The sequence below is a fragment of the Lipotes vexillifer genome, unplaced genomic scaffold (assembly GCF_000442215.2).
Source record: "Lipotes vexillifer unplaced genomic scaffold, Lipotes_vexillifer_v1.1 scaffold137, whole genome shotgun sequence".
Classification (NCBI taxonomy): domain Eukaryota; kingdom Metazoa; phylum Chordata; class Mammalia; order Artiodactyla; family Lipotidae; genus Lipotes; species Lipotes vexillifer.
The window spans coordinates 1,027,008-1,042,801 of NW_006775780.1; the positions used below are offsets into that span (position 1 = coordinate 1,027,008).

At 38.4% G+C, this 15,794-nt stretch overlaps 1 protein-coding gene and 1 pseudogene across 1 annotated transcript in view; one reads left to right on the forward strand and one right to left on the reverse strand.

The window, feature by feature from the left end:
* Positions 1-15,794, forward strand: part of TASP1 (taspase 1) — a 236,680-nt gene that overhangs the window by 121,042 nt on the left and 99,844 nt on the right. The gene's annotated exons all lie outside the window — the stretch shown is intronic.
* Positions 6,304-7,117, reverse strand: LOC103087435 (replication protein A 32 kDa subunit pseudogene; annotated as a pseudogene).

Below are 15,794 nucleotides of genomic sequence, written 5' to 3' on the forward strand. Positions count from 1 at the left end.
GAAAGAGTGCATGTTTCTCTTTCTGCTCCTGTTTAGAATGCCTTCCATCCTTATCACACCTGGAAAAGCCTGGCTCATCCTTCAAGGTTGAGCTCAAGTGTCTTTTCTTTTCTTCAGCCTCCCTCCTACCCTCCCTGCTTCCCTTGCCCAGTCCAAAGATTTACTCCCTTCGTGGTCAGTGGTGCCATGAGGTAGCGCATGTACCATTTATGGTTGTTCCCCTTTATAAAGCCTGAGAGCTCCTTGAGGAAGAAGCTGGTGCCTTAAAGATATGGGTGGTACTCAATAAATGTCTGTTGACTTGAACTCAGTAACCCTTTGCATATTTTGAAGAACTGTCAGACAGATTCTGATTGGCAAAATGACTTAATTGTTCCATGTTGGAAAACCAGGGCTAGTGCTCCTGCTTGTTTAAGAGCTTTAGATATTCATGCTGAGAGCTCTGCTCTAAAGAGAAGGGTGGTTTAATTTTAGTTTAGTTTAGTTTGGATAAAATCCATTGTGGTTTTCACACGCTTCCATGATTGTGGTAATTAGAGTACTTTGAGCTCTGGGTAACAGAAATCACTACTCAAACTGGCTCAACAACAAGGAGTGCAGTGGTTTCACAAAGGAGGAGGTTCCAAGGTAGGTGGACTGCAGGGTTGGTTGGTTCAAGGCTCCATTGCTGACGTCAAGTATCCAGTTCTCCATGTCCCTTGCTTGCTATGCTGTCATCATTGCTGGCCTCCTCTTCATGCTGATGGCAGAATGGCTATTGCATTGCCAGAAAAACTCATCACATGAAATCTCTCGAGGAAGGAAAAACAATCTCTTTGTGTAGCTCTCTTCTAGGAGTGAGGGACACTTCTCAGACACTCCCCAGCTGACTTTTTGCATTTTGTTGATTGACTAATGTTGGGTCACATGCCCATTCCTGAGCTACTCACTGACAAAGGGGATTACCCATGAACCAGTCATGAGCACAGGACATTACCTTAGGTAGGTCATGTTCATGACTGTGGGCAGGGGTGGGGGTAGAAAGCAGAACAAGATCAGGATTCTCTTAGGACCGGAGAAGGAAATAAATGCTGTGTGAGTGACCACCAGTATCCTGCTAAACTGATCACTTGTTGAGCATTTACTATGGTCAGGCACTGTGCTAAGTACTTTTTACATAATGATTCTCATTTTCAAATGAGAAAACAGGTTTAGAAAAGTCAAACAGTGCCTGAGTGCCGAAAGAATCTAAACAGTCTTCACTCAATGACAGTAGAAAAATGTGAAGAAGTAGAGGGGCCAAATAGAAATGTAATCAGCTGTTGTTGTACTAGAAATGGTATAGGTAGGTATCTAGAGAGTTAAAAACATGTAGTTATCATTTAAATCTGTCCTTACCAAAGCTATGCCTCTTGCCATTATTTTTGGCTAACAGAAAGCTGGCTGTGGAAAATGGATGTTTTTGTTTTGAAAAATCAAATGCAGTAGATTAAAAAAAAAACACACCATGCCACCACAAAGTCTGTTTATATCTTCATTTCACTCAAATTGAATAGATGAAATGGGATCTGGCTGTTTTCATATTGTTTATGTTCTGCTTTGCTTCTTGGTTCTGGGACAGGATTCCTGGTTCTGCTTGAATCTGGGTGCCTCTCAAGTATCATTTGCAAGATTATTGTGGAAATTAATAAAGAGAAAGTATTTCTGTTCAGTAAGCATTGTAATCGTCCTACTATGACATAAAACAATGCTATTTTGTTGGCATTATAAAATACCTTTCAAATGTGTGTTCTTGGAATCTCAGTCTACTTTGTTGTTCTTTTTTAGTCCAGAAGGAAGGAAAGTGATTTACATAAGTAATCACTGTAATATTTTATTTATTTTTATAAATTATTTTATTTTATTTTATTTATTTTTGGCTGCGTTGGGTCTTCGTTGCTGTGCGCAGGTTTTCTCTAGTTGCAGAGAGCCAGGGCTACTCTTCATTGCAGTGCACGGGCTTCTCATTGCGGTGGCTTCTCTTGTTGCGGAGCATGGGCTCTAGGTGCACGGGCTTCAGTAGTTGCAGCACATGGGCTCTGTAGTTGTGGCGCACAGGCTTAGCTGCTCTGTGGCATGTGGGATCTTCCTGGACCAGGGATCAAACCCATGTCCTCTGCATTGGCAGGTGGATTCTTAACCACTGTGCCACCAGGAAAGTCCCTACCACTGTAATATTTTAAATGAGGGGTCATGTGAGGGTCTTCTTTTCATCTCATTTAATATAAGGGCAAAGTTAGATGCTTGATCTGTGTTTCATTTATGTGTAATAAAAGGACCTATGTAAATAAAGTACATGAAATCAAAGTAAAGTTGTTTTTACTCAATGAAGCTATTATATAAATGTCGTGTGTGTGTGTGTGTGCGAGTGTGTGTGTGCGTGTGCATGGACAGGAATTGCACAGAGGGCTGGGGAGTGATGTATCCTCTGATGGATAGCTGCTGATTTTTGTTTCAGCCATCATATTGCAAAATATTAGGTTCTTAGGTGAGGTTACTCAGTCTGAACTAACAGTGTGTAGCTGTTTAGCTACCTATTGCTGTTAAACAAATCACCCCCAAACTCTGTGACTTAGAAGAATAACCCTTTTCTTATTTCTTATGATTATATGTGTTAACTGGTTCTCAAGTGGATGGTTCTTTTGCTGGTTATGCTTGGGGATTCTCATGTGGCTGCGTTCAGATAGTGGTTTAACCAGGTGTTTGGTGGGCACAACCAGAAGGTTGGACTTAGCTGGTTTGCTGGGGTGTTTTGACCTTGCTAGCTACCCATGTAGTATCAGGGCTAATCCTGCTCTAATGTGGCCTCTCCCTCAAGGCAGCTGGATTCTTACATGGTCACTCAGGACACTCAAAGTACAAAAGCAAAAGCTATCAAGCCTCTTTAGGGTTTAGGCCTGGGACTGGCATTGCGTTAGGTAAAGTGAATCACAGGGTCAATCCAGATTCATTGTGGGAGGGGATTACATATGAGTGTGAATACTGGGCAGCTTTGTTCATTGGGAGCCATCTTTAAGACTAACTACCCTAAAAACTGTTTTTTTGGAGTAATCATTCTCTTTGAGAACCTAAAAGCTATGGACTCTCTCCCTAGAAACATGCATGTGAACACAGTTACCTGCATAAGTGTACACACAATTCTAGAAAAATTTCATGGAGTTCCTAGCTGGACAATCCATGATCGTCCAGGTAAGTACCCCCAGTTTAACTTACGCCGTTTAGGAATTTACAAACTCTTAAGGTAGTGATTTAAATAGTAACTTAATTATTTTAAAATAGCTGCATAAAATTCTATTCTACGGTTGTTTTAGTCTCTTAGAATGACCAGTGGGTTATTTCCTGGTGTTTTTTTTTTCTGTTCTGAAAACAGTGATTTTCTTGTACATAGCTTTTGTATACCATAAATTCCTAGAAGTATACATTATGACTCAAAAGGAATGGCCATTTTTAAGGATTTTGGTGGATATTGATGAATTATATCATTTTTTTCTTATTAAGAAATAAGTTTTTAAAAATTGCATTATTGGATACATATAAAATAATGTACTATATATGTAAGTTATGAAACAAAATGAAATCAAATTCCTTGAACTTATCATTAGCTTAAAAATGAACACAAGTAATAGTACTGTATCCTCTTCTATTCTTTCCCAAACCCCTGCATCTTCTCCAGAGACAACTACAATCCTGAATTTTGTGTATCTTTTTTTTTTTTTTTTGCTTAAAAAAAAGTTTAATCACATATGTGTGTATCTCAAAACAGTATATTGTTTAGTTTTATGATTTTTTTATTGAGCCATAGGAACATGGTATTATATGGTATATGGTCCTCTGTGTTTACTTCTTTCACTAAATATTATGTTTCTGTAGTATTTGTCCATATAGTTGCTCTGTAAAATTAAAAAAAAAATTTTAACTTTTAATACTTCATCATGTATTGACAAATTGATACTTTTATTATTACAAAATATTCTTTATCTCTAGATAGTCTTCTTTGTTTTGATGTTTACCTTGCTTAACATTAATATAGTCACACCAGCTTTCTTATGTTTAGTGCTTGTCTGGTATATTATTTTTCACCCATTTTACTTTTAGTCTATCTTGTCTTTATATTAAAGTATGTTTCTTATAAACAAACTGGGTCCCTCCCCTTTTAAAGTTAATGCACATTGATAATCTGAGCCTTTTACATGGAGTGTTTAGTCCATTTACACTTAATGTAATTATTGATATGATTGGGCTAAATCTACCATCTCGCTTTTTGTTTTCTATTTGTTCTTTGTTTTCTTTGTTCCTCTGTTCTTCTTTTCCTGTTTTCCTTTGGGTTATTTTTAATATTTCATTTTATTTTTCTCTATTAACATTTTGTTATACTTTTGTGTATTATGTTTTTTTTGGTTGCTCTAGAGACTACACATGCATCGTTAATTTACCAGTCTGCTTTAGAATAATAATATATTACTTCACAAACAATGTAAGATTCTTTCAACAGTATAAATCCATTATTTCTTTCCCACCCTTTGAGGTCTTGGAATATATTTTAATGTCCATATTATGTTATAAATGCCACAGTATCTCATCATTATTTATTTTTGTTTTAAATAGTCAGTTGTCTTTTAAAGAAATTTACACCCATGTACACACCCAGGTACACACCCACACATGCCTAATAGCTTTAAAGTTTTTTTAAAAAAAATTTACCCAAGTAGTTTCTCTTTTTGGTACTCTTTATTTCTAACATCAGTCTTCTGCTGGTATTATTTTCCTTAGAATGCCCTTTAGTATATTTATAGTTCAGATCTGCTGGTGATGAGTCTTCTCATCTTATTCTATCAGAAATGTCTTTATTTCCCCTTTATTTTTGAAGGATATTTTCTCTGCATAGAGAATTCTATATTGACTGTTTTTTCCTCCCGTAATTAAAAATGTCATTCCATTGTCCTTCTGCTGTTTCTGGTGAGAAGTTTTATGGTTGTCCCCTTGTATGTCTTTTTTTTTCCTGCCTGTTTTTAATATTTTATCTTTGGTTTTCAGCAGTTTGATTATAATGTCCCTAAATCTGTTATTCTTTGTGTTTATCCTTTTTGGGCTTTGCTGAGCTCCTTGGGTTATTAGGTTGATGTCATTTGCCAAGTTTGGAGGATTCTCAACCATTATATCTTCAGATACTTCTTCTGTCCTGTTCTCTTTTCTACTTCTGGGATTGCCATTGTATGCATTATCCTGTAGATATGGAGAGCTTTGTTCCATTTTTCGTCATTCTTTACCTCTCTGTTTCAGTTTGGATAATTTATTATGACTATTATTAAGTTCACTGATCCTTTCTTTTGCTATCCTGTTTGCTCTTTTTTTTTTTAAAGCAGTTATAGAACTTTTATTTGCATGTTACACCTCATTAACTTATCTCAGAATTAGCTGAGATGATAAAGTATTAATTATTACAGTGTAAAAAATAACATTTTTGCAAGTTACTGCAAAAGTAGAACTATTTTATTAAACATATGAATGTACTTATTTTGTACAAAACACGTATCTTTCTCTCTGCCCCATGAAGCCACCTTTCTAGAACCCCATGCTTATAAAAACACACTTTTGGCAGCAATTATGACAAGGTGAAAGAAAGTGCAATTCTGAAAGTAACAACACATAACCAAAGTGGGGAACAAAAACAGGCAGAGGTTAATGGGCTTCGTGGCTAGCTCTCTGCTGATAGGCCCTAGTCCTACTCCTAACAGGAAACGATTCAGGAATAAAAACTCCTGAGTATGCTCAAGATGCTCTTGGTAGCATCCCTCTTCCAATTCCATTTATCCTGATATTGTAACTAACTAATTTGTAACTTCTTTAAGAAATTCCGCCCTGGTTTACATCCCTGTCAGTTGCCCATATCCCTCTGAGCTTCAAAAACACAGAAGAGGGACTTCCCTGGTGGCACAGTGGTTGAGAGTCTGCCTGCCGATGCAGGGGACACAGGTTCGTGCCCCGGTCCGGGAAGATCCCACATGCCGTGGAGCGGCTAGGCCCGTGAGCCATGGCCGCTGAACCTGTGCGTCCGGAGCCTGTGCTCCGCAACGGGAGAGGCCACAACAGTGAGAGGCCCGCATACCACACACAAAAAAAGAACACACAGAAGAGTAGTAAGTTTCGAAAGAATGTCAATTGAAACCTTTTATAGATGAAACCTACTTCCTAGAAGTCAACCTGCCAAATATATGCACAGCTGGAGACGAGAGATTGTATAAAAAGTCCAGCTGGAAAATATCTTGGGTACCCAATTAGATCCAGTTATTCTGCGTCTGTGGATTTAAAATGATCATCATCCACAATAGATGTGTCCCTCATTGCTTAGAAAATCCACAGCTTGCTTGATTGAGGCTACGGTCATGTGTTGGAGCTGATTCTTGAGATCCTGAAAGTTCAATCCTTCAGGCCTTGGGCAAGCCTTAATCAAATTCAGTACCTGGTTCTCGGCCACAGTGAGGCCATTTGCTGGCATGAAGCTATTCCCACCAAAGTTCCCAGCTTCACCCATTCCTGGATTGCTGATAAGTGCTCTCCCTGCTCAGGGTTGGCTGTTAGACTTGCTCAGCATCATGTGTGCATTGACTACTTCCAGTGTATGTGTGGTGAACTCATTCATATCCTCCAGGGGCATGATCTTAAAGGCTACCAGGCTTTTCTTGTTCTGAAAAGATCTCAGATGACCAGCCACTTTCACATATGTTTCTGGAGGAACCACAGTGTTTTCACTGCTGGCATCACCTGTGTCAACCCACTGGTGAACATCCATGGGTGCAGCCGTCATGTCATCTGTTTTATAAACAGTGTTGGTTGCAGCCTTCTCTGCATTTCTGATTATCCCCACAATAGTGACCTGTGAAATCTCAACATTTCCAATTTTGAACACTTCATCAACCAGAGTAGCAGAAAGCAGCTGAGATATGGTACAGGGTACAATATGCTGAGCTCGGGCTCTAGATTTCTTTTCAGCCTGGGAAGGTGTCAGTGATCCAAAGCCCCCAGGGGACTGTGTGTAGCCTCCGGCTCCCCCAAAAGAGGAACTGCTATAGCTTTCAAATCCACTGGTCCACATCTTCGTCACGATTCCCTCAGGAAAGAGTTCCGGAAGGTTCCGGCCTGGTGGGTTCCCCTAACCACCTCCTCCTATTTGCTCTTAAGCCCATTGAATGCATTTTCATTTTTGATACTATATTTTTTATTTAAAGTGTTTCTATTTGGTTCATATTTGAAGATTGTCTCGCTGAGATTTCCCATATTTTTATGAAAATTTCCGCCTTTTCCATTAGATAGTTACATAAAATAATTATTTTAGTTAGTTTAAGGTTTGTATCAGATAATTCCAGCATCTGGGCCATTAGTAGTCTGCTTCTGTTTACTGTTCCTTCTCTTGTTTATAGGGCACGTTTTTGGCTTTTTCATTTATCTCATAATTATTGATTGTATGCTAAAGATTATGTTTGGAATACAGACAAGACTGAAGAAAATATTTGCCACTAAAAAGGGACACATTCCTTTTTATATACATCTGCAGTGTTATTTGTAGTTGAGTTGGGGCTGGGTATTCTTGCAGCAGTGGATACAATTCACTCCTGGCTTTCGATATTTCAATGCTAGTATTAGGATTTACCATTAGGCAGAGCTTGGGATCTGAATACCAGCAAAACTCCCGATATCTGTTTATGTTTATATTGTTCACCTGTCAGCTTTTGGAATCACGGGGAAGCTTCTCTCTTTCTCTCCTTCTCCCTCTCCCTCTCCCTCCCCCTTTCCCTCTCCCTCCTTTTTCTTTCTTTCTTTTTTTTTTTTACTGCCTTGCCTTTGGTGATAGCTCTGTGCATCCAGGTAGGCGAGGAGGCTGTCTTTTAGCTTTTTCCTGTTCTGTTCCCAGCCTTCAGCACGCTTCTGCTTTACACTTAGGGAGGACCTGTGTGCCTGAGGATGTGGGTATCTTTCAGCTCCCCAGCCCCGTCCCAGGAAGCCCTGCTCTTGGTGAGGACCTACAGGAAGGAGTCAATGAGTGAAATGAGATTTGCTCAGTGAATGGGGTTTCTTTGGATTCTAATTCATCCTGTCAGCACCTGTGGTCATGTAAAGTTTGTTAAACGACTAGTTCAGCTAGTTTCTCCTTAACCTTGTCTGTAGCATTTCTCCTTTCCCCACTGCTTTCTGGGTGATAAAAAAGCCATTGGCCTCTTCTGTCATAGGAAAGGCTTGTCCCTTTTGGGAATTTAGTTCTTTGAGGTATTTTTGCATCGTTATCTCTCTGAGTTTTTAAAAAACTGTAGTGTTGTAGCTTAACTGGCTTATTGGTTCTCATAGTTAGGGTGGCTCTTGTTGGCTTTTGTTGTTAGGGTGGGGGTGATAGACTTGAAGATTTCTTCATCTTAACTAGAAGTGGAAATTCAAGTGATCAGTTTTGGTGGCTTGCAAGACATGGTAAAGAGTTTGGAAGCTTTTTATTCTTTTGGCTGGTAAAATTGTTCCATCTCTTGTCAATGGAAGCCGCTTTAAGCTGGCTTCTGTGGTCTTTGCCATGACTATCTTTGATAGCTTCCTCGCTTTTCAGTAGAACAAGATGCCTCAGGCTCCTCTTGGTCACTTCTTTAGCCAGACTCAGAACCAGTCATTTTCCCAAGGATCCCTATTTCTTTTTAACAGGAAATGGTATGATTCTAATATGATAACCTAATTTTATTATTTTCACTATAATTTCCATGTTAGCCTCTGGGTAATGATATTGTCACTGTTGCCTTTCTCACATGGAGTTCATGGTCTCAGCAGTAAATATTTTTATTGGAAGTCAAAATGAAAGTTTAGCCTACTGGTTTATAACTATATGCTTGTAAACTTTTAAATAAAATGATAGCTGTGTGGGTTCTTAATCTGGGGTTTGTGGACCCTATGGAATCTATGCATGGGTTTTCGTGGAGAATTCTGTGTATTGACTGAAACTGTTTAATTTTAGGCAAAGATATATCTTTTTTTCTCATAACTTTGGGGAAATTAGGAAGCATAATCTTAGGTAATTGAATAAAATTGTAAATAAATTTCTTGGCTAAAATAAAAAGTTAAAAAGTAATACAAGTGTGTGTATTTCCTTCTTTTACTAACATTATTTCCTAATAATAGTGTCAAATGAAAACCTTGAAAAATTCTAAATTTTATATTGTCTATTTATTTGCCTTTTGCTGCATGTCTCATTTGATGTGGTCTACCTATTTTGCTTTTTCCTTCTTTTACCTGCTTATATGATGGTTATGCTAGTTGGTGGTAGGAAAGCTTTGGGACCATTTCTTTATTCTTATTCCTTAATTTCTACTCTGATCTAGACAAATGAATATGATTACCACTTTCCTTTCCACCTTCAGAACTTTTCTGTCTTTCTCCAATCTCAGAACCACCCTTGATGCTGTGTTGAGTAGAGAAAGGGATAAGCAATGACTGGTGAGCAGATTTAACACTTTTTTTCCATCTTATTTCACAAGGCCTCTAAACACTGAATGTTGTTTTTAAATTCTGAGTACAGCTTTGAAACTGATGAAATGATTTATATATTGCCTCTCTTTTGTACAGAGGAATTTACTGAGATGTAACATCAACTCAGACTTCCCTTTTCGGCTTTTAAAGAGGCCCTGGCCATTCAAATCACCCTCATAAATCACTTCTAAACTTTGTCATTAGGCAAATTATTAATTAAATGTTTAATATATTGGTTGACTTAGCAGTTATAGGTTAAATTTACAGTATAGTATAACTGTCTTGCTTATGTTCTTTCTGTCTGTGGGCTTCATACTACATATATAATCAATATGTGTGCTGAAATATTTATTTTACATTACATCACATCTACATTATTGTAGATGTTTACAGCTATGTCTTGGATTTTTTTTTTTAACTCATAAAATGCACATTATGGTTTTGATGCAAAATGAAATCTCCACTTTTAACATTATTGCTTTGGGACTGTTTAGTGATTGTTTTTAGGATGTCATGGTTAAAATTGAGGGCTATCTACAGTCCTAAGTATTGGTATCAGTATTTGTTGTGCTACTTATCTGCAGGTAATTATTACTTTGATCTTGATCATGGATTCAGGTTTTTGAGGCTTTTGAGTTTTCTTTGCTTGTATCTCCTTTATTTGCGTGCTGATATTAGCCTTATTTCTGCAGTGGTGGACTATCTTGAAACAAGCATATTAGAGTTACAAAACTTGGATTTTAGACTCTTAGCTCTTCCACTTCACTTTTCTTATTTGTCAAATTGGGATGATAGTACCTTCCTTGCAAGTTAATTGTAGGGCCTTTAAATGATGACATTTGTGACACGGTAGTTGATCAGTTAATGGTGAATCAGTGAGTCAGTGACTTTTTCTCTTCCCCCTTAAAAAAGAAATAGATTAAAAAAAATAATCTAACTATACTATATCATGAATTAACAGCTTTTTAAAAGGGTTTTCTCCTAAGTGGTCAGTTCATTGCAAGCCTCTTAGCTAAATTTTACCGAAAGTTATTGAAATTCCAAAAGTACTTCCAGCTATAAAATTTTGTCCTGAGGAATTTGAAATCATTTAAGCTAAGCCATTTATTTTTTCCAGTGAGGAAACTGAGATACGGAGATCTTAAGTGACTCATTTCAGGTTCCACAGCTGGAGGTAGTTCCCCTCACCTCCCTGATGGAACAGAAATCCAGATAGAAGCTGTACAGGAGCAGCAACTGAACATGGCCAGCAGTGCTGCTTCTGTGATGGCTGCTGCTCTAATGAAGTTCTCAAGTGGAGAGAAGTCTAATGCTCATACATGTAGTATGTTTTCCAGACAAATGCAATAGTAGCAGTAGGGGCTCCAATGTAGCCAAGGAACACCACTCCTGCTGGGGTGATTTTTCTGATTCTTTCTGCTGCCTGGGACCATGTGTCCCTGGCGCCCTGATTAGAGTGTTGTATTTAGATAACTAAATTGAGAAAATTTAGAGCAGAAAGCAAAATCTTATTTCATCATCTGTATTCATGCTCATGAGTATTGGATAAGTTCCCACACTGAGATGTGACTTTGACAAAGAGAGGGGCCCAGGGAAAGAAGAAGTGACTCAAGCTTTGGGGTGGGCACCTCTGTGTTGTTAACCACAGATCTCTGACACTCTGCTGTGACAGATTGGATCCGGGATTTTCACACTCATGTCTTTTGTTTTGAAACTTTTTTGTTTGTTTGTATGTCTTAGTTTCTTTGAAATAGATTTCAGTCTATGAAAATATTTGCATTCGCAAAACTGGAATTCTTCCCATTTATGCAACTTGTTCAGATAAATCTTTTGTGGTTTGGTTGTACCTTCTCAATAAAATTGATACTAGTATAATAAATAATAAATATCAAGCATTTAGTGTATTTAGCATATGCCTAGCACTGTGCTCTACACGAGAGATTTTCCTGTTTGTCACCATTCTAGTATATTTTTCTGTATTTTAAATAATTATGAAAGGCTAAAGCACATATCAGTCGCATCCTAGTTTGTAAGAGAGGTCTCTAGGAGATAGTTGTAAAATTGGTTTTTCTATTGGTTATTTATTATTTATTAAAAAAAAATCAGAAAAGCCTGAGTTGTTTTTGATAGATTATTGTAAATATCCAAAGTATGCTGATGGTTACAGGTTAGAGAGAACCGAATACTGGGGAGACACTAAATGTGTGTTGTTAACCATACCCTTTGGAGTAGACTGGATCAGACATCTTCACTACTTATTCCATCTCTTTATAAAGCTCCTTATGTTTTCTTCTTGTATGTAATAGGTTCCAGGTTTGATAGCCATGGGGACACTGTGAAGACTGAAATCATGTGTGTTCTATCACTTTTAAGGCAGCCCTCTCTTTAATTTCACAAGACAGACTTGAAAACCAGAAGTAACCCAACTCCAAAATTGGCAGTAAATCCTCTGACAGGGAAAAGGTGACGTACTGTGTAATAACTTCTTTTGTTGAAACAGAGATGTTGCAATAGTGGAAACTGAAGTACCAAATGTTTCCTTTAAGATTTGGAAAGGCCTTTCCTCATTACTTATCTGTCCCTGCGGACTTCTAACAGGGGATGTGTTGAAAGATTTTTCAGATGCCCACTCGCTGCAGTGAGAGTGGATGGCAGCGTTTATAAGATGACATAAATACTTGAAGATCATCAGGAAGCCTTGGAGATGTGTAGTGTGCCAGGGGTACTGAATGTGAGCTTTTGTTGCTGCTGATCCTGCTCTGGGATGCAGGCCACCTGGGAACATGGGTTATTTCTCTCCCGTGAATGCAGCTTCACCCTCCCTCTCTGGGGGTCTTTGTATCAGAACTGAGGTTAGAGTGGTTTAGAAGAAATAAAGTCTCCAGAAGAAGAGAAAGATCTGTGGGATTAGGATTTATAGTTAAAAATCCTAATCTCATTTTTAGGTCCTCTGGAGGAATTATATCCTAATCCTCTACCATTTAAAACCCTACATTAAAAACTTGACACATAACAGCCTTTTAATTTTCGTTTTGTAATAATCTGGCTCATGCCCACCACTGCTGCCACCACCAAATGAGATGAAGATAAAACAATTAAAAATTATCTTGAGATGCAGTGAAGATATATCTTAAATGTCAGCCAAGAGTTGGTAAGTTTTCATGTTTCTCTGTCCTTATTGCAAATGCTTTTCAGTTTGCCACTTAACCTTTTGGAACTAAAACGTGATTTGACAATATGACTTTATTGGGCTATTATGTTACATATTTTTAATTATCTTAATTTGAAGGCTGCATCTATCACTAATGCTGAAGTGAAAATACCAAATGTGTGACGGAGGGTGGATGAAATAAAACACCTGGAGCGTTCTTCATGAACTCAGATATAGGGTAGTGAAGTGTATGGGACCAAATCCCATAATGGGAGACCCTGCCTTGCCCTTTACTATTGTACCTGAAGAGAAAGTATGGTGAATGCAGGGGTGTAGCATTGATGTTGGGCATTGAACCTCTTGGGAGAAAAAGATAGGTGTTTATTACGGAAATTGGGAAAAATAACAGAAGGAATGCATAACAAACAAAAATCGTGCATAACCCATAATCCCTGGATAACCACAGTTAAAATGTTTCCTGCCAAACTAAGTGAAATCTTTATTATATTATTTGTTTTGTTCTGATAATGAAAGGTTTACCCACGTGATCATTTTGACCCTAGGTGAGAGCTCAGCTTTCTTGGAAGCAGCAGCTTTCAGAATTGCAAGTCAAAGGCTAAACTCCTCTTTAAATGTATTCTAGGCTCTCAGTGATGATTGTCAGGCTAGCTGGGAATCACCTTGTTCTAACAGAAGCAAAATACAGAGAAAAGGATGAGGAGAGACAAGAAAGTGATAGCTAATGGTTTTTCTTAAGGCAGTCATTATCCATTGCAGTATGAAGTGCTTACTCAGTGCCCAACCCCCACACTGAATGTTTTACGTCTGTTGTCTCATTTTGTCCTTGTGAGGTAGTTACTACTCCCATTCCCCATTTTCACAGTAGAGGAATCTGAGGCTTAAATAAAGAGTCCCAGACTCACTCAGCCGGCTTCAAACATCAGTCTGACTGCCGAATAGAAAATACTAACCCTTACTCTACAGGACTTTATGGCCTTAAGGTAGGGAGGGGTGTGTGTGTGTGTGTGTGACAGAGGGAGAGGGAAGGAGAGGGAGAGGGAGAGGGAAAGAATGAATGAGAGAATGAGAAAATTGAATATGTAGAGCACAGAAGGTGACCCTGCTGCTTAACCCACAATTCTCAGGTTTTTCCTTTAGTAAAGATACAGAAGCTCTTCTGTAACGTAGGCCAGAGTGTTCACTAGAGAAATGATGGCGTTGTTGGAAACGTCAAGATGAGGAAAAAAACAAAGATACTCCATTAACTCGTCTAGTTTCCTCAGAGTTGGCAACTTTTTCTGGATTCTAAACAAACCCACAAATAGGCACTCTAACGATGGCCTCGCGGAAGAGGTTTCACATGGCTCAGGGAAGTAGTCGCCCTTTACATGGATAAAAGGGGCTCTTAAATATCTAAGACTCCGTTTTCAGGCATCATGAGGATTTATTTTAATCAAATCAGTCTTATTTATTCAAACAAATTATAAAGAAATTTGGTTTTTGGTAGAAATCAAACATATCACGAATTTTCCAAAATAACTCAGTTAAGATAAATGTTATCAAGCCAAATAATCTTTTTCATGTCTTCCTGCTAATGGTGTCTGATAAATACATCTACATGAACTTATCAGAAGTTGTATTTGACTCAATACAAAGTTGTACGTTTGAATGGAAGAAGTCGTCTTCTTTCAATGTAAAGTTTTCTGAGCCATTTTCTTTCACCAGCAAGTGGCTATCTATATAGATTAAGAATGCATTTGGTACATGTTTCTTTCTGAATTATGGTTTTCTCAGGGTATATGCCCAGTAGTGGGATTGCTGGGTCATATGCTAGTTCTATTTTTAGTTTTTTAAAGAACCTCCATACTGTTTTCCATAGTGGTTGTATCAATTTACATTCCCACCAACGCATATATATAGAATCTAAAAACAAAAAACAAAAATGGTACTCATGAACCTAGTTGCAGGGCAGGAATAAAGAGGTAGACATAGAGAATGGACTTGAGGACATGGGGTGAGAGGGGGAAGCTGGGGTGAAGTGAGAGTAGCATTGACATATATACACTACTGAATGTAAAATAGTTGGCTGGTGGGAAGCAGCAGCATAGCACAGGGAGATCTGCTCAGTGCTTTGCGATGACCTAGAGGGGTGGGATAGGGATGAGGGGAGGGAGGCTCAAGAGGAAGGGGATACAGGGACGTGTGTATGCATATGGCTGATTCATTCTGTTGTGCAACAGAAACTAACACAGTATTGTGAAGCAATTACACTCCAATAAAGATCTATTAAAAAAAAAAAAGAATGCATTTGGCCCCAAATGTCACTTGGTGGTTGAATGGATAAGCAAAATGTGGTATGTACATACAGTGGAATATTACTCAACCTTAAAAAGGAAGGAAATTCTGAAACATGCTACAATATGGATGAGCCTTGAGGACATTACATTAAGTGAATTAAGTCAGTCACAAAAGGACAAAAGTGTATGATTCCACTTACATGGGATACCTAGAGTAGTCAAATTCATAGAAATGGAAAGTAGAATGGTGGTTGCCAGGGCTAGAGGACAGGGGGGATGGGGGAGTTGTTGAATGGGTACAGTTTCAGTTTGGGAAGATGAATAAGTTCTGGAGATGGATGGTGGTGATGATTGTACAACAATGTGAGTAAAAATGCCACTGAATTGTACACTTAAAAAATGATTTAATGGTAAATTTCATGTTATATATATATTTTACCAAAATAAAGAAAAAAAGAAGAATTCATTTGGGCTTAAAAAAGAGAACTCAATTATAGTGGCTTAAACAGATAGATTTTGTTTTCTTTTGTTTTAAATCTCATGTAACAAGACACCTCGGAGGAGACTGGGGCTGGTCGGGCTACCCAGCAATGCTGTCTGGTACCTGGTTCTGTCCTTTGTCTCCCACCTTCCTCAATGGGTAGGCCTTCCTGCCCATGAATGTCACCCACTGCTCACAGGATGGTGGCTGCACCTCGTTTAGCTGTGCAGGTGCAGGCATGGGAAGTTGGATTTAGTCAGATGTTGCAGAGACATTTAACATAGTGCTCCCTGAATATCCATACACTCCTCTGTGTTTCACAGCCCACCCCCTCCACCCACCCACCCCC